The sequence below is a fragment of the Pseudonaja textilis genome, chromosome 15 (genome assembly GCF_049901715.1).
Source record: "Pseudonaja textilis isolate UNSWEBS1 chromosome 15, rPseTex1.2, whole genome shotgun sequence".
NCBI classification, from domain to species: domain Eukaryota; kingdom Metazoa; phylum Chordata; class Lepidosauria; order Squamata; family Elapidae; genus Pseudonaja; species Pseudonaja textilis.
Window position 1 is genome coordinate 1,383,418 of NC_142004.1, and position 12,158 is coordinate 1,395,575.

A 12,158-nucleotide genomic window follows, 5' to 3' on the forward strand; every position below is an offset into this window, starting at 1 on the left:
TGCATGGGTAATTAGAAAGCCCTTTTAACCATTAATCAAATAAAATAGGGATATTCATAGGTCTCGGGTACCAAGAGGGTCCTTCCTTTGGGGGCCTTGATTTGGGGAGTTTAAAAAAAGCAAAAAAATCCGCAGTGAAAATTAAGGTGGGTAAACCTATCTGGAGAGCTTCAGGATTGGGAAAGGGGTGTGTGATAAACAGGATGGGATGATCCATTCAATCTCTAATCCTGATCATCAGCAGTAAGGAGAAGATCTAGTTGGATGTGATCCCTGGATTAAATCAGCTTTCCAGAGATTGAGAAGCAGAGGAAGGGATCAGTTTTCAGAGGAAAGTGGAATCTGCAGAACTCCTGGGCTCTTTGGAAGAAGAACCAAACCACCGTTTTAAATCACGGCCTTGACTCATCATTCATTGATCTGCTTTCCCGACAGAAATGACCGTGCTGGTGATTGTCCTGTGGGGCACCCAGGGAATGCCAACTACACCCCCACCACAGCGAAGTCTCCGGGCGTTGATGGAATTATACTGCAAAGCAGAAGCGTTACTTCGAGACTATAAATCCGTAAGTACGCTGGACCGATGCCCCCTGCCCTGGTTGACTGTTAGAAGTGGAGACCCTAAACCCTGGGCAGATTCCTCCTTCCCGCTTAGCAGGCCAAACCGAGATGTCTTGTCTTTCCATCCGTCTCTTTCTCGTGCAAGCCCAGAGCTCCTTAGTTCTTAAGAGTGGCTTTGGGACCTTACAAAACTCCCCTTTTCCCTTCAAAAGCTGAGATGAGGCCATCTCTCCACCTTCATCAGAACGACAATAAAATGCAGTGGGTGGGAAGCCAACTTGAACTGACCCAAATCTTTGGTTCCATTTTTGTAGGTCGATAAGAAATTTTTGCCCCCTGAAACAAGACCAGTCCTGGCCTCTGTGTTTTCCCAACCGGGCTGCAATTTCACCGAAGCAGAGGAAGAATGCCAAATTCTCCGGGCATTTAACGCGCTGTTTCTCTGGATGCAGAGCAACTATCCCGAAGAGGAGCTGCTGAAATCCGTGAAGAATTCTTTCCAGTTTCTGATTAGGCTGCAGGAAAGCCATGTGAGACAAAGCTGTCCGGAAGGAGCATCGGCAGACAACGTTCCAGGGATCACCTGCCCCAAATACAGCAGTGACACGCCCGAATTAGAGAACCAGTTTCACTATGTTTTTGAGCTCTACAGAAACCACACTCACACCCTTTGGCGTTCAAAATTACCGGGGGAACAGAAAACTGCAGCTGAAGTGTGCGGAGTTATGCATTAATTAAGGAATTGCAACTGAATTTTACTAAATGAATTAATATAATTTCATAATAAAATTCATTTACTGTGTATTTCTTAGAGAAACAGTTCCATTGGTTTGGCAGAGAAACCAATTATTTTATTAAATTTTAATCTATTTAAAATATTTGAATTATCTTAACTGAATGAATGTATTTAAAATATGTTCTTGGGTGAGAGTATTTTTAATTTAAGGAATGCAGTTAGGGTGCTACTGAACATTGAATTTATTATTTTAAATTAATATATGTTAATTCTAAGTAAGTCATGTATTTAATGTATTTAATCTATATGCAATAAACAAATATGCAAAAAAAGAAAATGGTTCCTTATCATGATTTGGAAACTATATTTTTTGTTATTTTATTTCTGTTTTCCAGGATATTACTTATTCCCATCTGCTTATGTTGTCATATAATTTCACATTTGATTCTGGGTTTAAATTCCATCTTCTTGAAAATCATTCCAGAAGCTTGCAGTTCATTAATTCCCTCATTCGTTCATTTATTTATTTAGCATATATCTAAGATGTGTGACTAGAATAGAATAGAATAGAATAGAATTGAATTGAATAGAATTCTTTATTGGCCAAGTGTGATTGGACACACAAGGAATTTGTCTTTGGTGCAAATGCTGTCAGTGTACATAAAGAAAAAATAAAATACATTCATCAAGAATCGTAAAATGCAACATTTAGTGATAGTCATAGGTTACTAATAAGCAATCAAATCACACTAGGAAACAAATAAAACAATAATAAAGATACAAGCATCAAGGTTATAATCATAAGTGGGAGGAGATAGGTAATTGGAAGGATGAGAATAATAATAATAGTATTGCAGTTTTGGTAAATAGTTTGACGGTGTTGTGGGAATTAGTTGTTTAGCATTAGTTGATGGCATTCAGGGAAAAAACTCTCCTTGTGTCTACTTGTTCTGGTGTGCAGGGCTCTATAACGTCGTTTTGAGGGAAGGAGTTGAAACAGTTTATGTCCGGGATGTGAGGGGTGTGGAGATATTTTCACAGCCCTCTTTTTGACTCGTGCAGCATACAGGTCCTCCATGGAAGAAGGCAGGTTGGTAGGAATTGTCTTTTTCTGCAGTCCTAATTCCTCTCTGGAGTCTCTATCTGTCTTGTTGGGCTGCAGAACCAAACCAGGCAGTTCTAGAGGTGCAGATGACGGACTCAATCCTTCCTCTGTAGAACTGGATCAGCAGCTCCTTTTGGGCACTTTGAGCTTCCTGAGTTGGCGCAAAAGGAACCTTCTTTGCTGTGCTTTTTTAATGACCTTAGGTGTCATACAATAACACTAAATCAAAATAAATCAAGAGCTATACCATAACACAAAATCAAGGTAAAACCATAACAAAAATGGAGCGGTCGAATTGCAAGTGGGATAACAGAATAACAGAGTTGAAAGGGACCTTGGAGGTCTTCTAGTCCAACCCCCTGCCTAGGCAGGAAACCCTACAACATTTCAGACAAATGGTTATCCAGTCTCTTCTTGAAAACCTCCTTCCAGGAAATGTCTCCTTAGTTCTAGGTGGCTTCTCTCCTTGATGAGTTTCCATCCATTGCTGCTTCTCCTGCCCTCTGGTGCCTTGGAGAATAAATTGACCCGCCCGCCTCTTCTTTGGGGCAGCCCCTCAAATATTGGAAGATGCTCTCCTGTCTCCCCTGGTCCTTCTTTTCACTAGACTAGCCAGGCCCAGGTCCTGCAACCGTTCTTCGTATGTTTTAGTCTCCAGTCCCCTAATCATCTTGCTCTTCTCCGCACTCATTCCAGAGTCTCAACATCTTGGCAACCAAAACCGGGATGCTGTATTCCAGACGTGGTTCTTGCCAACGATGGACCTTGTAGTTAAGATACCTAAGCAAGCTAACCAACCTATCGCTTCTGGTGTGGCTGCGGTGAGACCATCCCAGCTGCCCTGACATTGTGTTCTGACCCAAACCTGGTTCCAACGAGAGCAAACACGAGACAAAGGCAGCAGCACAACCTTTTAATGTTTCGTTCACGAATCCCGTTTCTTCACAGATCAAAGGCTGCTTCCAACTCATTAGCCCCGACAAGGAAGAGCCTGGCTAAGTTTTTGCAAGGCTGCCAAGAACACCAGATAAAGTTCCGAAACAATAAATCAAAAAGTCTCCAAACACCAACTCAGATATTCCTTTTTTTTTTTTTGAGCTTTAAAATGAACTTTATTTGCAATGGATTAAAAAGATATAAACCTACGAGTATACAGAAATAAAAAAAACAGTACACATACTAATATGACAGTAAATATATTACTTTCTATTACATTTGATAATAGGTTTGATAGTTCATAATAAACAATAACTAATAATTTTTGCAAGGCTGCCAAGAACACCAGATAAAGTTACTAAGCAATAAATCAAAAAGTCTCCAAACACCAACTAAGAGAATCCAAATGTCCACCAGGCTTGAGTGAAAAAACTTATTTGCTTCCTGCAAAGAACTCCGGTTTCTCAGCTGGCTTTTATCTCTTAAGGGACAGACCATGACCTTGCAGCCTTACTCCCGAGTCACCCGTGCTGCTGCAGCTGCTCTTTCCTTCAAGCAGCCCTGCACGCAGACACGCTGGGCACAGGCTCCTCGGGCTCCTCTTCCTCACTGCTGCCAGCCTCCACAATCTCCGAAGGCCGCACTCCACTCCCTGATGGTCCTGGCCCCATCCCTGCCTCACACGCAGGCCCCTCATCGGAGTCCTCGCTCTCCGACACCTCAGCCGTCCACACCTGCTGCTGGCAAACCACATTTTCCTGAGGAGACGTTCATGAACTCTGTGTGTGTTTTGGATTGTCTCAAAGCACCACAATCACATTTTGGGGGTCTCTTTTCCTACGATCGTTTGAGGGTAGAGAAGAAGGGCAGTCCTTGACTTAAAGCCACAACCGCACCCCAAATTTCTGTTGCTAAACAAGGGGGTTGTTCAGGGGGTTGTGCCCCATTTCACGACCCTTTGTGGCCCTTTTCGTTAAGCGAATCACTTGCCGTCAAGTGAGTCCCACAGTCGTTAAACTAATCAGCTTGCCAAACTGACTTTCCCTGTCGGAAGTTGGACGGGACACTTAAGTGTGAAAATCAAGTTTAGTGGCACCTTTTTTCAGTGCCATCCTAACTTCAAAGGGTCATTCAAATTAACGGTTGTTAAGTCGATAATGGAATATTCAAATTGCAACCTCATTCATGCTTGGGTGCCATGCTGGCTCTCTTAAAATTCGACTTTTGCCCTTGGATTTTCCTGCTCGCGTCCCTGGCAGAAATGCATAACTGAATTTCCCCCTCCTTCCCCAGCTTGTGGTCATGTTGGTTTCATGGGGCAAATGAACATTTATCATCCATCTGATATCTCTTTCTCTCTTCCTATTTCTGCAGGGCCGGACGACTGAAGCTAGGAACAGTTTTTCCAGTCTGGGGTGTGAGTAAACTCCCCAAGAGTTCATTGGTGTTGGCAGAAGAAAGAAGGAAGGAAGGAGAAATGGAAGGAAGGAAGGAAGGAAGGAAAGGAAAGCAAGCAGAAGAAGAAAGAGGGAGAGAAAGGGAAAGAGAGGAAGGAGGGAAGGAAGAAAAAAAAGAGATCAAGAGAAAGGAGAAAGAAGAAGGAAAGAAGGAAAGAAAGAAAGCGAGGGAGAGATATGAGAGGAAGGAAGGAAGGGAAGGAAGAAAGAAAAGAAAGCAAGCAGAAGAAGAAAGAAGGAAAGGGAGAGGAAGGAGGGAAGGAAGAAAAAAGAGAAAGGAGAAAGGAGAAGGATGAATGAAAGAAAGAAACAAAGAAGGAAGAAGGGAAGGAGAAAGAAAGAAAAGAGAGGGAGAGAGATGAAAGGAAGGAAGGAAGGACCACCAAAGTAATAAAAATGGGAGAATTTCTAATAACTGAATCTTCATAAAACAGTTGAGAAAATGTATTGCTTTGCAGATGATGCAGTTATTGAGGTACAAGTTAATCCACTAAAGAAAAGAAGCGGCTTTAGCTGCCTTCAAAAACGCAGCCACCCCAGAAGTTTCTTCGAAATTCACTGCCTGATTCAAGGAGAGAATTTTTTTTTTCTATTAAAGAAATTAAATGTGCAAAAATAAATCCATGCATTTCAGGTTTTGTGCAGGTGGTCTAGGAGAAATCCCGGCTGACCTTCTGCGATAATGAAGTTAGTTTTGGCTCTAGAAAAATGATTTAAATTACTTTTAAAAAAACACACATCCCATATCTGAACCTGCACCATGGGGTGCTTGGTGCTCCCTGAGGTTGGTTTTCTTGCTAGGTGCTGCTGAGGTTGTGACCTGGTTGGGTCATAAAACATCTGCAAGAGAACCACCAAACTCAGAGAGCATCAAGGACCCCACTGTTCAACCCCGAGCAACGAATATTGTCTTCTGTCGGCGACCTTAAAATGATTTTGGGAAAAAGAGGGAAGACGTGAGATGGACACCATTGGGCCATTGGTCAACTCTGAAGCTGGCCTGACCAAGGCCATCTTTGAGGCTTCAGTGTTGCCACAATGGAGATGAGGGTTAGAGAAGGGGGAATAGAGATAGCTGGCAGTGGGGGGATTGTAGCCAAAACAAAATGATTGTCAGGATTCCAGCAATCGCCCTAATTAAATCATGATTCTTGAGCCAAACTTCAAGAAACTTCAAAGGATTTAATTGCTGGCACTGCCCTGTATGAAGCCAACTCTGACCTACGTCATTTACAATCCCCTGTGACCCTGTTCCCCCCCTCCCCTCTGGGTGTGTCATAAATCAGATTCTCCAATTGAATATATTCCTGGGCAAAAGGTCTGGTAGTTTAGTTACAATCTTTTTAAAGAGAAGAGTCGGAATGTTCTTTCGCTTTCAAAATGCTGCCCTGCGCTTCCAGGTTTCCTCCTTTTTTATGGCAACTACTAAAACAGGCATAGGAATGTTTTTTGAGTTGACAATAGTTTCCTCTGGGAACCAAGGACATTCCCACAGGTGGCTGGAGAGAGGAGGAGTGAAGTTACCAAGCAACCGGAGAGCATTTCAATTGGACCATGTGACTGACTGACTGGGAAAAGGGGAGAAACTTTTATTTTTAAGTAGGTGAAAACTGTGGGAACCATTAAGAGTCAGTTTTCACCGTTCTGTGCCAATATGATCTACCCAGTAAACTTGTTCTTTAAGGAATCGACCTGCCTCGGAGTTCTGCTTGCTATGGACATATTGCTTGGAACTCTAAAAGCCAATAAGATCCTACTGATTGCTTAATTGCAAGATCCAATGTTAATAATAGGAACTTTTTTTTTTTTCAATTCAACGTAAATATACCATAAGCGTACTACATCCAGCCTTGGACAAAGAAACCAAGATTTGACTCTGTTTTTAATAAGAGAAAGTTTCGGGATCTGCCATGTCATGCGTCTTTGATTTTCTCCACTTCTAGAAAGTAAAATGGAATTTTTTTTCAAATGGAAATTAAATGAAAGCACCACGGTATAATTCCTGGGTGGGTGGAAAGGATCAGTCAGTCACCTTTATGAGAGAAAAGAAATACCCAGATCTGATTACAACAAGGCTGACTGATTTCTTACATTATCAGTATATCTTTGAGTAACTTCCGTGGCCTAAAGAGAAAGAGAGGACTTTAAAAAAAAAAAGATGAACTATGTTTAGAGCTTGTAATATTATAATATATTATTATATTATTATATTATAATAATGTTTAGATACTATAATAAACCTTCAATTGACTAGAGGTCAACTTAGCCGACTTTGGATGGAGTGGCCAAAACCCATGCCCAATGTAAGCCTACACAACATCATAAAATGGACATTAGGGTCTAATGGAGTCCTTTCCCCTTTATCTGATCAATGAGTTCAAATAAATGCTCTTCTCTTGCTTGGGGTCAGCAGAATCCAAGGTTGAGGGTCTCTGCAAGGAAGGGTCAACCCAACCAAGATGATGGACAGAACCATCCAAGGGTCGTCAAAGTCCCTTTTGGACTTCCAGCAAATCTGTCAGACTGACATCATCACAGCAAGTGTCCCCAGACACGTCCCACGTGGGAAATCGATCAAGGATTATCTTAGGAAACTGATCGCAATGAGTCGCAGGCGCTTTGTCGGGGGTAGGAAACGAGATAGTTATCTTCCTCAGGAGGGAGCTTAAATACGGTGCAACCGACAGCCGAAGCAGAGAAGCCAACTCAGAAGAGGCCAGCCAAAGCCGAAAAAGACTTCTGACTCCTTGCACTTCGTTCACCATGCTTAAAGGTAAGCCCACATCAAGATTTGCGGCCCAATGCCCAGTTCAGTTACAAAGTAGGGTTTTCGCAATACAAAATGGCCACGACTGCAGAATTGCCCCACTGCTGATGGGGGAGAGCAGGGATCTTCCTGGCCTCTTTGTTTTTATGCCAAGGCTGGACCTCTTCCAAGCCAATCCAGAACTTGGATCAGAACGCTTCCAAAGTCAGGGAAGACCCTGGATCGATTTGATGGAAGCAGCCAGGGCACTGCGGTTCAACCCCTTTGTCTACTTTACAGCTTCAACTTCCCGAATGCTGGTTGGGGAATTCTGGAAGCTGAAGTCCACTAGTCATAAAATTGCCAAAGGCTAACTTCCATGCCAGGGGTTAATATGGGTGATTAGAAAGCATTTTTAAACCACTAACCAAATATGAATCTTTTCATAAGCCTGGGGTACCAAGAGGGTCCTTCCTTCGAATGCCTCATTATTTAAAAAAAAGCGAAAGGCCGTAGGGAAAATTATGGCGGTCAAAGCCCTCTGGAGTTTTTCAGGATTGGGACGGTCCATTCAGTCTTCTACTCCTGATCATCAGCAATAAGGAATGGACAGATTTCTAGCTGGACTTTACCTCCACTTCCTGGAGATCCAGCTCTGAAGCAATTGAGAAGGACAAAGGGATCCATTTTCGGAGGAAGCGTTTCTGATAGATTCCTACAGGACCCGCAGGATTCCTGGGCTCCCTCAGGACGAAGGGAGAAACCCACCGTTTTAAATCACGGCCTTGACTCATAATTCACTGATCTGCTTTCCCGACAGAAATGACCGTGCTGGTGATTGTCCTGTGGGGCAGCCAAGGAATGCCAACTACACCCCCACCACAGCAAGGTTTTCGGGAGTTGAGTGAACTGTACTGTAAAGCAGAAGCGTTACTTCAAGACTATAAATCCGTAAGTACGCTGGACCGATGCCCCCTGCCCTGGTTGGCTGTTAGAAGTAGAGACCCTAAACCCTGGGCAGATTCCTCCTTCCCGCTTAGCAGGCCAAACTGAGATGTCTTGTCTTTCCATCCGTCTCTTTCTCGTGCAAGCCCAGAGCTCCTTAGTTCTTAAGAGTGGCTTTCAGACATTAACCATTAGAATCAGCTGGGAGGGACCTTAAAAGGTCTTCTAGTCCAACACCCAGCTCAAGCAGGAGAGCCTATAACATTTCAGACAAGTGACTGTCCAGTCTCTTCTTAAAAACCTCCGGCGTTGGAGCACCCACAACTTCTAGTGGCAAGCTGTTCCACTTGCTAATTGTCCTCATGGTTAAGTTTCTCTTCAATCCCAGGTTGCTTCTCTCCTTGATTAGTTTCCACCATTTTGTCCTGCCTTCTGGGGCTTGGAAAATAAGGTGGCCCCCTCCTCTTTGTGACAGCCCCTCAAATATACTGGAATTCTGCTATCATGTCCCCCCTAGTCTTTCTTTTTTCTTGAGACTGGCCAAATGCAATTCCTGCAACCATTCTTCGTATGTTTTAGCCTCCAGACCTTTGATCGTCTTAATTGCTCTTCTCTGAACTTCTTCCAAAATATTCGCTTCTTTCTAGTTTGGTTCGGGGGGACAGACATGAAGCCCAGGGGAACATCTGGAGAGACAATTCTCTAGAAGCCACTTTACTCAGAAGGACAATAAAATGTAGGCTGCCGTTGGCAGGGGGAAGCCAACTTTAACCGATGCAAATCTTTGCTTCCATTTCTGTAGGTCGACAAGAAACATTTGTCTTCGGAAGCGAGGTCAAAAATGGAAACTGAGTTTTCCCAAGCCAGCTGCAATTTCACCACATTGTCAGAAGAATATCAAATCATCTGTGAGTTCAAAGAGCTGTTTGTCTGGCTGAAGGACATTCATCGGCAAGATGGACTGTTGAAACCCGTGATGGGCTCCTTCACGCTGCTGACTGAGCTTCAGAAGAACTACGCGAATCGCACCTGCTCGGAAAGACCATCAGGCAAAGCGCCGGAGTTCAACTGTCCCAAGTACAGCGAAGAGAACGAAGGGCCCTCAAGAGAGAACATGTTTCACTACGTTTTTGAACTATATAAAACTCTCATGCACAAACTTCTGAGTTCAAAATTACAGCTAGAACAGGACAGCCTAACTGAAGTGTGTAAAGCTAAAGGGGATTAAAAACCTGCACCTGGATTTTACTAGATTAAGGAATGTAATTTATTATATTTATGCTATTTTTATATATTTATAACTTTACATAATTTATATTAAATTAAATCATAGTGAATAATATTCATTTACTATTTATTAGAGAATCGGTTCCATTGGTTCCACAGAGAAACCAGTTATTTTATTCTATTTAAATCTATTTAAAATGTTTGGATGATCAACTGAAGGAATGTATTCTTGAGTGGGAGTATTTTAATTTAAGGAATGCTGTTAAGGTGCTACTGAAGATTAACTTTACTGTTTTCAATTAACATGTGTTACTTCTAAGTGAATCATGTCTTAAAAGCAAAAACAGTATCTATATGTAATAAATAAACTTCTATGCAAAAACAGAATGCTTCCTTCTTGCAGTTTGAATGCAGTATTTCAGTTATTTTATTTCTGCCTCCCAGGGTTTTAGTTATTCTCGTCGATTAAGATGCCAAACCATTTCAAATTGGATTCTGGGTTTAAATTCCACCTTCTTGAAAATCATTCCAGAAGCTTGGAACCCACTACTAACTCCCCCATGAAGTTTGATGAGCGAAAATAAAAATTACAAACTTGTAATGGAGCCCCAATTTTCTGTGGCTAAGCTGCAAAGAGACAATTAAGTCACACAAAGTGCTGTTGTACACTCCGAACATTCACTAAACAAACATGTTCTGACCAAGGCTTCCGAGACCGTAATTACGCACATGCTTATTTTAAAAACAAGTCTTCTTTTATTGCAAACACTGGGAATTATTTGCATTCCCAGCCGGGAATGAATCTCACACAGTCCCTCGAGATAAGCACCCACCTTTCTTTCCTGTGAAGCGCTGCCCAGTACAGAAGTATCCAATTAACTATAAAAGAAACCAACCAAAGTACGAGAAAAAAAACCAACCAAAGTACACAGAGCTTCAAGGAAGACTCGGAACCGATCAAACGACTTTGCTTCCTGCAAAGGTTTTGTCACCTAGGCCTGACTTTTATCCCTTGTGGGAGGGACAATCACCTCCCAGCCTTATTCCAGAGTTGCCCCTTCTGTTTCAGCTGCCCTCGCCTTCTAGCAGCTCTGTGCACATGCGCATTGGGAACAGGCTCCCTTTGTTCTTCTGCCTTGCTGCTCCCAGACTCCGGAGGCTCTGGAGTTAGCACACAACTCCTCTCCAGACTCCCTGACTGGTCCCCCTTCTTCCCCACTGTCCAATTCCACTGCCATCTGTGCAGGCTGCCAGCGAACCACAACAGTCGTAAGTCAAGGAATACCCGTAAGGGAAGAACATCCAGATAAGTGACTTTTAGCAACTCACAATCGAGGGCGAGGTAGAGTTCTGCCCACAGGTATCTCATGCCATTCTTGCTGTCAAAAATCATGCCAACGGGTCCAGTTTTACAAATTACATCTCCCGTGTATTTCAGATCCTAAAAATTTCATTCAAAGATTTTATCCGCCCAGCCCAAGTTTACTTACAAGTCTCCAGAGAAGGAAAAGGAACTTTCAAGGTCTCTGGACAAGCCATTTTCATAACCCACCTGGCAATTAAGACCAGAAGACTCTGCAACATGCCACGGGGGTCCATCAAGCGTGGATTTTATGTGCATCTTACAAGGCTGAGAAATTAGGCAGCCGGCAGGGTTACACACCTCACAGGCTCAGCGCATCTGAACCACACTAAGTTGTCTTCTTGTCACTCAGCGACTTCTGAAACCTTTGAGCTGATCTAAACAGGATGTGTTTGTCTACCACATGAATGCGAGAAAGTTCACAGGGTCTCCAAAATCTCTCTTTTAGAATCCTGGTGGAAGGCCCCCCAAATAAAATGGCTTAAAAAAAATGTTGGAGAAAAAATTCGGGACTTTGTTACTATGTATGTTGATGGTAGCAAAGACGATTGCACACGCAAAATTGGAAGGTCCCTTCGATTCCTACCATGGAAGAATGGTTGAAGTGGATGGAGTTGGTGGAAACGGCGAAATTGACCATTTTGATTTAAAGAAAAGAACAGAAATACTTTTGTTTCCACATGGAAGCCGCTTCTGAACCTCGTGCTCGAAATGGAAAAGAATGAAACTCTGATTTTAGATTTTACAGATTAGACGGATAGATCTTTACAGAAATGCCTTGTTCGTACTATGACGAAAAAGCAAAAAGCTGTGATTTGATGCTAATGCCTTATTTTACTGCAGGGGTCTTCAAACTTGACAGCTTTAAGCCTTCTGGGCTTCAACTCCCAGAATTCCTCCTCCTCCAGTCATGTTAGCTCAGGGATTCTGGGAGTTGAAGTCCACAAGGCTTAAACTTGGCCAAGTTTGAAGACCCTTGTACTAGGCCAACAATCAAGCAGTTAAAACCAAGGGTCTTCCAACTTGGCAAGTTTAAGACTTGTGGACTCCAACTCCCAGAGTTCCTGAGCTAACATGACTGG